This window comes from Dermacentor albipictus, chromosome 1 (assembly GCF_038994185.2).
Source record: "Dermacentor albipictus isolate Rhodes 1998 colony chromosome 1, USDA_Dalb.pri_finalv2, whole genome shotgun sequence".
Taxonomy (NCBI): Eukaryota; Metazoa; Arthropoda; class Arachnida; order Ixodida; family Ixodidae; genus Dermacentor; species Dermacentor albipictus.
In genome coordinates this window covers 222,862,495-222,876,173 of record NC_091821.1, presented here as the reverse complement: position 1 = coordinate 222,876,173, position 13,679 = coordinate 222,862,495, and the positions used below count along the sequence as shown (strand labels likewise).

The window sequence follows — 13,679 nt, the reverse complement described above, 5'->3', positions numbered from 1 at the left end:
GGTGCATTTATTGGAAAGCGAGAACCTTTTACGCGAGCAGTAGCGTTGATCGAAATAGAGAGTAGTCAGCCTCGAGCTTTTTTAACAAGTTTTAACGTGTTGTTTAATTCCTCTGAATTGTTCAGTTTATTGTGCTGAAGTACCAAATTCCCATGATTTCTGTTGTTTTATTTTATATTCGCCAGCCCACCGTTCTCTCTGTGCTCGCTGTAATTTCCCCTCGGGCAAGGTTGGCTAGCTCGGAGTTCCACTCTGCATTTTGCACCATGCTTCTTCTCATTATATAGGACTATGTTGTGGTATGCCGTGTACGCCGTGTAGTCGCGTATGCCGCTCACAGCATCACGCTGCCTATAAAGTGAAAAATTCATAATTTTGTCAGCTATTTGTTCACTGACAGCAACCTGCATCTCAGAAACGCTGCATGCGGGGCTGCCAACATACGTGCTACTTTATTTGCATCCTAATTTGCACTTTGCATTAAGATGTCTATCTAGTGCAGCTCCACATATTTTACCTTTTGGGCTTTAAAGAGAGGAAGTGTGACTATGTTCACTGAACATGTATATACTCTGCCCGTTGCAGCTCTTGATTTCCAGCTGCAAACCCATCTATGCCCGCAGTGAGAGTTCACATGTGATAATTCCAGGTATAGAATGTCATTCCTGTCGACATTTCCATCTCCATCGGGTTGGGAATTAAGCGTAACTATTTTTTTCTAACTCATTTTTGCTTAGGTATTAAAAGCTTTTATCGAAAGCGTTGTCAGTTGTGTTCGAATGTTTATTTATTTTTATGAAGAACATGATGGAATAAAATCAGTTACAGCTACGTGTCTCATCTAAATGCGTTTTGCACATTGTTCTTTCGTTTCTTAGGTCACATTTGAAAGCGAATAAAGGCTTGGAAGTAAGATTGATGAAAATTAACGAAAATCACAAATAAGAAAGATTGAACAAATTGAAAAAGGTCCTTTTGGTCTTATTAAAAATACCTAATTTTCTGAGCCTTCATAAGTCGCTTTAGAAGCCGGCTTGCGATCCAGGCTTGCAATGCATGCTCTCATTACTGCGGTGATTTGACCATCTTTCCCATATCGCCTACTTCCAAAAATTTCCAAACTGCAACATTTTAAGAGCAGTTAGTAGGAGAAATGACAGAAGAATTGCCATCAGTCTTAAAGCAGTGAAAAATCAAGCGCTCTTTGTTACCCAATTTAGTCCAAAAGAAACATATTTTCACCTCTAAAGTGTTATACTTTGGGCATTGAGACATTTTTTTTTTTTTTTTTCAGATAGCGCTAACTGATCTTATAAGACCATACATTGTCTGGGGGAAACAAGGTTCCTCATCTGCGGCTGTGAGCAGGAAAACATTGAGATCAGTGATGGCACATCCCTAGAAAAGGCACTATGTGATGTGCCTATGCCTGTATGGTATGTAATATGCAACATATCCGGCGGCATATGGTCAATTTTTGTGCAACCAACTTAAAGCCAAGAGCAAGCAAAGAAATATCATGGGCGCAAACAAGATTAATGGATTTGCTCACTGCGTTGCGCATACAAATCGAACTCATATAAATACTTACGCTTTCTACGTGATCTGAAAACACTTTAATTCGGTAAGTTTTGTTTTTAAGTATCAACGTTTCATAGTATCACATTTTCTGGGAATGAATATTATGAATAAATGATTTACTCCGGGAAGAAATATGTGTGTCATACCTTTTTCGTCTTTCTTAGAGAAAGAGGCCAGTGAAACAGAATTTCATAGGTATTTTAGGTCAACAATCGGAGAAAGAGTGCAATAACATAATGATTTCATTGCGGGATATTATGTACTGATATCCCTATCCTGCACAGGGCTTGCTATCTTCGAACGCACGGCGCCGCAGAGTACGGTCGAGAGGGCGTTCGTCCTTTTTTGCAAGGAGATACCGAGGGTCTTGTTTGCGGTTTACATTCCTTGGCTTTGTTGAAATCTGCCAGGGCTTTGCAAAGCCCTTTCTTAGTGAATTAGTTTCAGTGTCACCGGCGGGAGCGTCTTGCGCAATCTCTCTGCAGCATACTCAGCTTCTACTTTAAAAATTATGGGGTTTTACGTGCCAAAACCGCTTTCTGATTATGAGGCCGTAGCGGAAGACTCCGGAAATTTCGACCACCTGGGGTTCCGACCACCTTTACCGTACACCTAAATCTAAGTACATGGGTGGTTTTTTTTTTTTGGCGTTTCGCCCCCATCGAAATTCAGCCGCCGTGGCCCAGCTTCTACTTTGCCGGCATGCTGCCACTGTCATAGCGTCTTGGTTCGTCGCAGTCTGCGACGTCGAAGCAGAAGTTAAAGAAGAGGACTGCGAAAAGCTTGGTGAGTGAAGCTCGCTACAGAGAAGCCACCCAAGCACCCAATCCGACAAGGGCCGGTACTTCGTTGCTTCCAACGCATGCAGAGAAGGGGCGAGGGGGGAAAGGGCATGCTCCTCACTCCATCCCCCTTGCCCCCTCGGGAACCCTCTCTAAGCATGGAAATTCGTCACTCCGTAATAAGCGTGGGAACAGGGGTTCCTATCACGTCTGCTAAGCGTGAAGAGGGGTTGCTGATCACTACTAGCAGGCGTGATCGGTAAGCGTGAAGAAATATCACGCTTGGATTTAGCGTGTAAAAAAAAAAAACTGAGAACGCACGCTTAGATAAACGTGGATTTTTTTTAGAGTGTACCCCGTGTATACCTATATCCAAGGCCCTCGAATACGGACCTGTGCACTTGGGAGCGTGTGTCAGGGAAGGCACAGAACAACATCCATTTGGGCTAGATGGTGCATACTTGCACTAGGAAAAGAACAGCTCCAACTACGACAATCACGAGCGGGAGACCGACACAGGACATGCGCCAACTTCATCTATGTTTATTCACTGAAAAAACGGCAAATATGTATAAGGAAAATCACCGACATGCGCACAAGGACCACAGTACATCACCTGCCAAACCGTTCAAAATATGGAATTTCGCTTTTAAAGAGGGTCACAGAAGTATTACTAACAGAGTTTTTTCCTCTTTCCTTTATATGGAATGCTTCCCAAACCTTTACGAACTTTACAATTTACACTTTGCACTTTACAAACTGCTTGCCATGCTTTTTGCTGCAGCTGCTCCTTGTGCCTTCGTACCCTCGCTCCTCGTACCCACGCGGACGCGAGCTGCTCCTCGCGCCCGCGTACGAGGAGCAGATGCAGCAAAAAGCATGGCAAGCAGTTTGTAAAGTGCAGCACCGGTGTGGTATACGAAATACCTTTGACCTGCGGGAAAACCTATGTGGGAAAAACGGGTAGATGCGGTGAATGACCGCGCAGCTGAACATGTGCAGTCACTGAAAGCAGGAGGAGGGGCGCTTCTTTCGCAACATTGCGCAACTTGTACTGTGTGTCACCGGGCGGCAGAACATTCGCCACGGAAACAATGCCTCTACTGCAAGCAGTGGGAACCACGCTTCCGAGAGATAAAAGATTCTTGGCAGAAGCAGAGATACAAAGGCACGTGAGCTTTTGAAAGCATTCCATATTAAGAAAAGAGGAAGATACTATGTTAGTGATACTTCTGTGACCCTCTTTAAAAGCGAAATATCATATCTTGAACGGTTTTGCAGGTGATGCATTGTGGTCCCTGTGCGCATGTCTGTGATTTTCCTTATATTTGCTGTTTTTTCAGTGAATTAAGATAGATAAAGTTAGTGCTTGTCCTATGTCAGTCTCCCGCTCGTGATTGTCTTAGTTGGCGCTGTTCTTTTTCTCGGTCAGGGACGGCGTTCCTCTATGCCCAGTCTATGGGTTCCAAATGCGAAAATGCCGCAAATATATACCGCAGGGTGTACAATCAGTATGCAGAAACCGGTTTATCGGTTGAACAGGCGTATCTACGAATAAGAACGAAGCTATAGATATGTCGACATCTTAAAGCGGCGAGTCAAACTCGACATGCGCACCTCGCTCCACCCAGGCCCACTTTTCGACCTTGCCGGCCCCATTACCAGAAATTCAACAGCTCGAACCCGAAAACCGGGGTGTGGACTTTGCTTCGCGCACCGAACATCCCACGTGGCTTGACGCATCAGATTGTTAATGATATTGATAATTGAAGCAAAAAGCCCGCCAAGTGGTCAAGGAAACAACTTATTTCCTCTTTCAAGGAGCTGAGTGAGAATGCGTATACGGAACATAATTGCGGTACTATATATATGCAGCTAACGGAGATTATCTCCTCCAGCGCACCACCATCAGGGATGAGTGCTGGATCCACAGTGCGCCGCCAGAGACCAAGCATGCAATCGAAGAATGGCGGCCCATTTCGCTACAATGGCCAAGGAAGCTCTGAGCAGTATACCGTATAGGCTCGTGTAAGGACTGCACCCTCAACTTGGTAGCCCAAAATCTGAAATAAAAAAAATGTAACGCAGAAGCAATCGCGTTCGGTGCCCCGATGCCACGCGCGCGCATCGGCGCATTTTGGCGCGCTGCGTGCTTCCGCGTGCTGTTACTAGATGAGGAGAGCTGCAGTGGATCAATGTAATGGATCCAGGGGGTAATAGATCTAAAATGCTACGCCGGCAGCATTTTGACCAAAACGTTTGATCCCGTGTAAGAACCGCACTTCGTCAAAATATTGAAAGATAAAAGCGCGGCCTTTACACGTGTAATACGGTATATGCTGTAAAAAGGAAAAGTAAGGGGTTCTTGAAGGAAATAGAGAAACATCACAAGCGCGGGCAAAGTGTCAACAGCGTGTTGCATTGTCATCTTCGCCAGGATAGCCTAGCTGACCTCTGCAATTTATTTATTTATTTATTATACAGTCCCACATTCGCTGAGAGAGCATTACAGTGGGGGGGAAGTAATACATATGTTAAACAGTTGTAATTATGGTTACATAACAAAAAAAAACACGGTGACGAATAATGCAGTGCAGGCAGCATAACTATCCCAAAACAAAAAGGCGAAAAAAAGAAGAAATTGGCTATATGTACATAAATATACACATACATGGGCATACATGAACATATGAACACATATACACTCAGAAATACATATAGTAGGCAAGCAAATGCGAAAAATAAAAAGAGAAAAAAACATCAAAACAGGCAAAATGATCACTTGTCAAGCAGTTCATTGAAAAAGGCTGAATTGGATGTTTTAGAAACGGTGTCCTCAGGCCGGGCATTCCATTCATTGATGGCTTCTGGGAAAAAAGAATACTTTAACAAGTTCGTTCTTGACTTCATTGGCCTTACTTTTAATGTGTGTTCACGGCGATGGGATATGTAATGTGGGTTAAGCGTGTATTTTGATTTATTAATGCCAGTATTGTTGTAAAAGATCTTAGGAAAAAATTTGAGACGCAAGCAACGCCGGCGTTCGGCTAACGTCGAAAGCGCTAGGCGTATTTTCATTTGTGTGACGCTACTAGATCTGCGATAACTCCCAGTGATAAAGCGTGCCGCTCGGTTTTGCACGCGCTCTAAGATGTACTTAAGGTTGTCCTGATAAGGGTCCCATATCGTGCACGCTTATTCAAGAATAGGCCTTACGTATGTCATGTATAATAACTTTTTGGTTGCCAGAGGACAGGGATGAAAATTTCGAGCCAAGAACATTAGCGTGTTATTCCCTTTGGCGGCAATCTCTGCAATGTGATCCTGTCAAGTAAGATCGCTTGAGAAGTGAACGCCGAGGTACTTGGCTCCTGTTACGCTCGAAATGGTCGAATTATTCAGCCTTTAAGAATGGGAAACGTCAGTTTTTTTTTCTAGAAAAGCACACGTAGTTGCATTTTGATTCATTTAGTGTCATGCACCAAGTGGTACACCAGTTCGAAATTTTATTAAGGTCCTATTGAAGGATTTTGCTGTCCTCTGGATTTTTTATCGAGCGGTAAACAACGCAGTCATCTGCGTACAATCGTAGGTTCGACTGGATGTTCTTAGCTATATCGTTAATAAAAATAAGAAATAATAATGGCCCCAGAACAGACCCCTGCGGTACTCCGGACGTGACTGGAACAGCTGGTGAGCAACATCCATTTACCACTGTTATCTGTCTGCGATTTACGAAGTAGTTAATTAACCAGTTCATTAGGTCAGCGGGAATTTTTAAATGCTGAGGCTTGTGAATTATACAATCATGCCGTACCCGATCGAATGTTTTTTTTTTTTTTGAAATCTAAAAAGAAACAGTCAACGCTAGTACCTTGATCTAATGCAGTTGTTATGTCAAAAGAAAATTCCGTTAACTGTGTGTCACAAGAAAATCCGGCGCGAAAGCCATATTGTTCTGTGTAAAAAAAGTTTTGCGAATTCAAGTGCCTTATTAGGTTGCTGTATACGATGTGTTCCATAATTTTCGAAGCGCTGCATAGGAGAGAAATTGTGCGATATTGTTCTAAATTATTTTTCGGTCCTTTCTTATGGACAGGAACCACATGAGCAAACTTCCATTCGTCCGGCACAATTCCTTCGGATAATGACGTCATATAAATTGTATGAAGAAGATTGCTAAGAGAACTAGCACATTCTTTCAGCACGCGATTGGGTATGCCATCAGGACCTGTCGCTTTATTTGTGTCTAGGCTGGTAAGGATTTGAAAAATACCATGAATTGATAAAGTGATATCGGGCATTTCCTGAAGAACTGAGGCGCAAGACGGTAAAGGGATATTGCTCATCGCTGAATTAGCGGAAAAGGCGGACTTGAAATAATCGTTGAAAGCAGTGGCTTTCAATTCATCATTTGTTATCGTGCCATTGTCAGACGTGGTACATTGTATACCAATTTTCTCTTTCCTGGTTTTTTTGGCAAGCTTCCATATAATGTTGTCATTGTTTCGAATCTTTGCGTCTAAAGTACTGAAGAAATGACGCTTCGCTTCACTAATTTTCGATTTACAAATTTGCTCGACAGAAAATAATTTTTCAGAAGTAACTGGCATTTTGCTTTTTCTGAGGTTCTGAAAAAGACGGCGTGTTCTTCTAAGGAGTTGCAATCAATGCAATCAAAACTCCAAAAAACGAGGTCAATATTTTGCAAACTTGTGAACGACACCCACTTTCTGCACTAGCGAATTCTCCGGGTTAATAAGAAAGTGTAAACAATAAAGGTGGACAGAGAAATTCTAGGACACCTTCTAGTGGTGCACCCATTTTCCCTAAACATGCGTCTTATTGTTTGTCTTCACTGACAGACAATTTATCGCTCCCCCAGGTGTGTGGCAAAATAATGTAACGAATGTCCAATAAGTACACTGAAGACCGTACATCACTGCTTTGGCGCTGCCGCCACCGCCGCCGCCGCCGCTGCTGCTGTTGCTGCGTCAGTCAGTATCTCAGCGGATATGTTTGTCGATATATATATATATATATATATATATATATATATATATATATATATATATATATATATGCATAGGTTATACATGCAACGAATGCGCCTACCAGCAAAGGGGCTTATGTAAGCCTTGTACGCCGACCGCCAAAGGGGTGCGAGTGAGCGGACCTCTGGTATGCAGAACAAGTAAATTCGTACATGAAACATGAACAGAGGCTCACAGGTATTTATCTCTAAAGCACACCCACCTCATAATGAAATAGCGCATTATATTTATCGGATTCCTTTTTTTTACTTCATTTTCTTATATTTATCCATTGAGTATGTGCCACTAGGCGCGTGCCCATTCTTGGTCAATCCTCCAGAATCCGTATGTGCCACTGTGACGCAAGAGCTACAGAATCCTTAAATATAGCTAGGTACGTGTCGCCTTTCCCTGTACAGCTGCCATTGCCATTCTTCCCTCGACAAAAGAGAAGGAGAGAGATAAAACTAATGGAAAGGCAGGGAGGTTAACCAGAGGACGTCTCCGATCGGCTACCCTATTTTCCATATTCAAGCGCGTCAAGGTCTCGCCTCCCTGATATCGCAGAGGTGCGATTTCAGCTACCACCATTTTGGGCGCAGAACCCCCAAGTGTGGTTTTTATACACGCCGAAGCGCAATTCCACAATAGAATAAGAATAAAGTTGTGACGTTTGTGGCGGATAAACACAAACATGACATCAGATTTCTCGTTGCGTAGGGTGAAAGTAAGCAATATTGTGCGCATCGCTGTCAGTTGTAATTAACCGCTTCACAAAAGCTTCGCTTCACATAAATTTCAACATGCGCGTTGGATCTGCATAATTCTTTTTGTTCTTTTTGTGAAGCTTGAGGCAAGCATCATCGCTTACGCACCATCGATATAGTTCTTGCTCAAAAACCCAGTTCTATGGCTTCTTTCAAGAGACTTTAGTAAACCGAACAAATGAATTCAAGTTACTTTCACTAAAAAAATTCAATTTAATTTCATTGGCACTATGAATGTTACATGGTGATCATATTCTCCTGTTTGTACATACAAGACAATAGGTCGAAGTCGAAGATTGCAATAGAATCGCCCGTTTGCAAAACTATGCAGGGTGTTCGAGGCAACTTGAGTCCCTCTTTTAAAGATCGCCGATACAACTTGAGTAGATAAAGGCGTTGCACTCTTGCTCCACTATTAACTGCTTACTACTACTGCTGCTAACTAATTAACAATTTACTGTACTACTACATGAATGTTTTTAACGCTGTTTTGATAGTATTCGGTCGTTCAGGTCCGGCAATATTGTCATCGCCTCACTCTTGATGTAGAAGAAAATGAACATAGACCCTGTCCTTAGTTCAACAGAGAGATAGTTGCAGAATGCAGCGACAATGTTGGCGGCCTTGTTTCCCGAAAGCAGCCCGTATACGCGAGGAGCGGCGAGGGCCCGCAATTGGCCCTCGCCGTCCACGTGGGGCGTCGCGGCGGTTGACCGCCAAGGCGGGCAGCGCGCATCAGAGACGGGCGCCGAGAGTGGCGTGCGGCGACCGAGGCAGCCAGCCCCGCAGCAGGGGGAAGTGCGGGGAAGCCGGCTCTCCGCAGAATGAAACTGATCTCGTCCTCACGAACCGGGCACTACGCTGCTGTAAATAAATAAGCGCAGTTTCCCCTGCCGGGCGCCTAAGCGGCGTTTTATGGCCTCCCCATTTCACCGTGAAAAAGACCCCAACTGCTTTGTAAAGTGTGGCAATCCGGCACTTTTAAACGACGCTGGGCCGATCGAACCAGGGCTGCCTCAGAGCGGAAGCCGTTTTACGGGCTCCGACGCCACTAACTCCTTGTTCCTTGGACGTGGGGGAGGAGGACGCCCTAGCCAGAAAACAAAGAGCGCCGGGCTGAAAGCACGTTGTTGGCGGCGCCAGCGGCCGAGGACGTAGCTCACCGCAGGCCCGCCACCATGGGCGCCAATTCGCCATTCTAACAGACGTGTCAGAATGCCGATACATTTGCGCAAGGGCTGTTTCCAGTTTGACCGATGGGGCTAGCACGGCCATTTCGTTCACGCAAAGTGCTAAAGAACCACTGTTCTGTCAAACTCCAACTGAATACGAATCACGTTCCATATGTTGCTATAGTTGGAGTGATAGACAGAATAACTATGAAACTTATACAGATAATATAGTCTCAAGGAAAGGCGCCACTACTCGTACTACCGAGTAGTCACACATTTGAACGGGGAAACAGCGCGTAAGACGAGGACAATAAAAGATCAACAACACATTCCCCGTCCAAATGCAACACCAGTTAGTCCAACGTCGATCCCTTATGCATATCATCAGAAGCCAACACACAAAGACACCTAGGAAAACACAGGATAAATTACTTGTACTTACTAATTGAATTAAAGTAATGATACACGCAATGCGAAGACGTGGGATCGTTCGCCACCTGCGGCAAGTTGTTTTTTCATCCACTTTCATTGAAATTAATTTATCATTTCTTTAATTCAATTAGCAAGTATACAAGTACTTTACCCTGTGTTTCCCTTGGTGTCCTTGTTTGTTGGCTTCTCATGATTTTTAATAATTAATTTATAAATTAATAAATAAAAATCGGGCCCCTCGGTTAACGCCCTTTCTTCTTGTTCGATCCCTTGTGCAGTTACACATAGCAGTAATCGCCAGCGGAAATGGCCATTGTCGTGGACACAAAGGCGTAGTTGCTTAAACATTTTCAACATCAATGAAATGTCCCGTTTTCAAGAAAAACACAGCACGACGTCCGCGCTCTGCAATTAAAGTTGGTGCGCATGATTTGACTTCGTGCCTAAAGAAAGACAGTGCTGTAAACAGCGAAGATAATGACGGCACCTGTACTAATTCCAACTATATTTCTTACAGTTAAAAGAGAAATGCAGGAAAGCTTGTAAATGGAAGGCAAGAACAGTTTATTTGAAGGCGTCAATTTTCGCAAAGCATAGAGTGAGATTGCGAAATCTGAAGTTGTCTCTTGAAGTGCTGAATTGAAAAAGGTGCAACTGCACCGTAAGAATAGTCTAACAACTATAAAAAAGTTGGAGAGGCAGACCTCCTGCATTATCTTTCATTTTATCATGTACGTACAGCACACGTAATACCTTTTTCATGCATATGAAAGAAGACAGCGTAAATGGATTTTCATACTGTTAAACATACTTCAATCTTTCTGTTGGCAGTGCATCTTAGTCGTATCTACTTGACGGATGTGGTCTTGTTATCATGAGCTTCAAGAAAGCAAAAGAAAGGAGAGAAAGAAAAGAGAACAGAAGGTTGCATGCCTGTTATTCTAAGTTCTTTGATATACTGCGTTGTTTTTCCCTTGTTTTAAATTTCACCAGATTATTCAGTAATTTATTTGTTGCTCTCACCTGTTCTTTTTGCATCAACATCTGCACCGAGTGGGCAGTCCGCGTGATAACGGCGACGAGGTGGCGTCCGAGCTGATGATGAAAGGTAAAAGAGAGAGAGAGAGAGAGAATGAAGAGGAAAGGCAGGGAGGTTAACCAGATATGAGTCTCCGGTTTGCTACCCTACACTGGGGATGGGGGATAGGGGTTAGAAAGATGACAGAAAGGTGAAAGAAAATTGAGGATAGACTATAGGGTGGTTGCTCGGGCTAGTTGGTAATAATAATAATATTATTATTATTATTATTATTATTATTATTATTATTATTATTATTATTATTATTATTATTATTATTATTATTATTATTATTATTATTATTATTATTATTATTATTATTATTATTATTATTATTATTATAGACATTTCGTGTCCCTGCCTGAGATCAACAACACGCAACCATCCACAGAATACAGTGTCTTTATAAAGCTTATTTTCATGACCTTGATATTTTTCATAACTGGCTGTCATCATTCCTTTCCGAGCCTTGTCTTGTTCTGTCATAGTTTCATGCATTGTTAAACTGCCCTTCTCCTCCTTTTCCTTTTGTATTTACATTGCGCATTGTTGTATCTACTGACTTCTTTTCACAATTGTTCTTTTTTACGTTAAATAAATATGATTGATTGATTGATTGATTGATTGATTGATTGATTGATTGATTGATTGATTGATAACCGTTATTTTTGCGACATCTGATGCAAATGAAATTTACCGACTTGTCAAAGCCAGAAATTGGCCCTTTTAGGGCTTATACATAATTTGGAATTTATACTTTATTTTGAATTCTTAGGGTATATTCTAAATTTTTACAACCCCAATACACCTGTTGGAGCAGAAATTTTATGGAGATCATCGCCGTGTGTGAGTGTGTATATATATATAAAGAGAGAGAGAGAGAGAGTTGATACGACGATTCCATCCCTGTTAGATTCGGGTTCTAGTGAACTACAGCTCTGCTAGTGCTTCATCACTGCTTCAAGCGTCGCCGTGCCACCATTATTAGGCACCACGATCGGCCGCCAGTCGGCGCTGCGGCTGATAAGGGCGCTACAACCTCGCGGAAATAGACTCGTTGTGTAATACCGGCGCTGGTCAATAATTTCGTTTTCCGTCTAGTTCTTGCACCGAAGGCGCGGGCCCATACGGCAGCGGAAGGAAGTGTGCAGGCGTAATGGACGCGGCGCGCGGCCTGATGACGCACGCTTCCCCCAGATAGGGCGAGCACAGCGCGAGAGCAATGCATGCATGCACGAAGAAGAAGAAGAGTGCGGCGGTCGCAAAGCGCGTGTGAAGTGCCCGGTCCAAGATGGAGCGCCACGGGCAGGCGCGCACCTTAAGGCACCCGGATCGCGCGGGGCGGGAGCCGCGCGGCGGGAAAAGAAGGCGCTCCCTGCGCCGGAGTCCATTAACGCGCTCTGGCAGCGTTCCTTCTCCTGTGATCCGTCCAGAACGGCGTAATGGATGTTGATGATCCCAAATCAGATTAAAGCTTTTCGGGTCTTTCCATCATGTTTCAATTACGGAGCAAGTATCGGAACACCGGAGCCCATTTATTCGTTTCACGGGGCCTCGGATTAGACCAAATTGAGGGCCTTTGGAGAACGATCGCCCATCAAATATTTACGCCGGAAATAATGTTTCCGAGAGCCTCGCTCTTCTCGGATCTCTTCACTGGCGCGCACTGGGCCGCTCATCCCGTGTGCACTTAATTTGTTTCGCTTTCACGCCGGCAAACGCGCCGATAGATGAGGCGCCGAGCGCTGGCGCGGTAGCGCGCGCCCCGTCACGATCAAGCGCCGGCCCGCCCCGACGAGACAGGCGCCACTCGGCGCACGCGGCGAGCGACGCGGCGCGCATACCGACGCGCGCTGGACGGCGCCGGGAGGAGCGCCACTCGGGCCGGCTCAGGCAACGCCCCTGGGGGGCCAACTGTCTCGCAGGTGCACTGCACTTGGCCGTCGTGGCAGAGGAAGAAAGGGTTGCGCAACGCTTGCGGCCAAGACGCGAATAATCGAGTTGAGGGAGAACTTTGATTTCGCCAGGTCGACTCTCGCGGTTAGCGTGGTTCCCTCGGAATGCCCTCTCTGGCGGTTCAGCAAAATTAGTCACGCAATTTTTTTGTGGTCTTTCATTGTGTTGTAGTGCGTCCGTGGGATTGATGTGGCTTTTTCTTTTTTTTTTCAGCGAAGTTGTTTATGGCTAGAGTTCCGTGCATTTTTGCTCTGCGTGCGCAAAAACCGTGCGGCGATCTCGGAGATAGTGCAATACCGGGCCGATGCGCAGCGGAGGTGAAGCAGGCTTTAACCACTCCGCCAATTTGCAAAAATAAGTTTAATATCTTGTGTCTAAACAGGACCCGTATCAGATATCAAGCTGATAAGAATAGACACCACACTTTGACCAGCGTCGGCCACGACTACGTTCGCACCTCCCTCTCTTTGTCGGCGTTCCAAGCGCTTGCGCATCTCCTTTCCTTTCCTTCCGCTCTCCCGTGGTGGCGGCCCCGTCGAAACGTCTCGCGTGTCTAGTTTCCTCCGGCTCCTTCGGGCGGCGGTCGCGTCGTGCGAGCGAATGTATATGATAATCAGGGTAAATGAGTTCGTACCTTTGTTCAAAACTCTGTGTCACCTCTGTGTCGTGTGCTAAACAGCTTCGCTGGACATCCACCTCCACAGAGTAGAATGGCTCACGATCTTTCTTTTTCTTTTTTTTTTCTAGATGTTAAATTACGATGGGGTACAAGCACCAGTGTGTATTTTTCTTTTTCTTTTTGAAGCCTGTTCATCTAACACACTCATTTAAACAGACGCCTATCACAATGTAATTCCCGAAATTGTTTTCACTACACC

At 44.4% G+C, this 13,679-nt stretch overlaps 1 non-coding gene across 1 annotated transcript; it reads right to left on the bottom strand.

Moving 5' to 3' along the window:
• Window positions 1-13,064: 13,064 nt before the first annotated feature.
• Window positions 13,065-13,247, bottom strand: LOC135912076 (U2 spliceosomal RNA). Its single transcript, XR_010567558.1, has one exon. It is a non-coding gene; the product is annotated as a U2 spliceosomal RNA (small nuclear RNA).
• Between the last annotated feature and the right edge of the window lie 432 nt (window positions 13,248-13,679).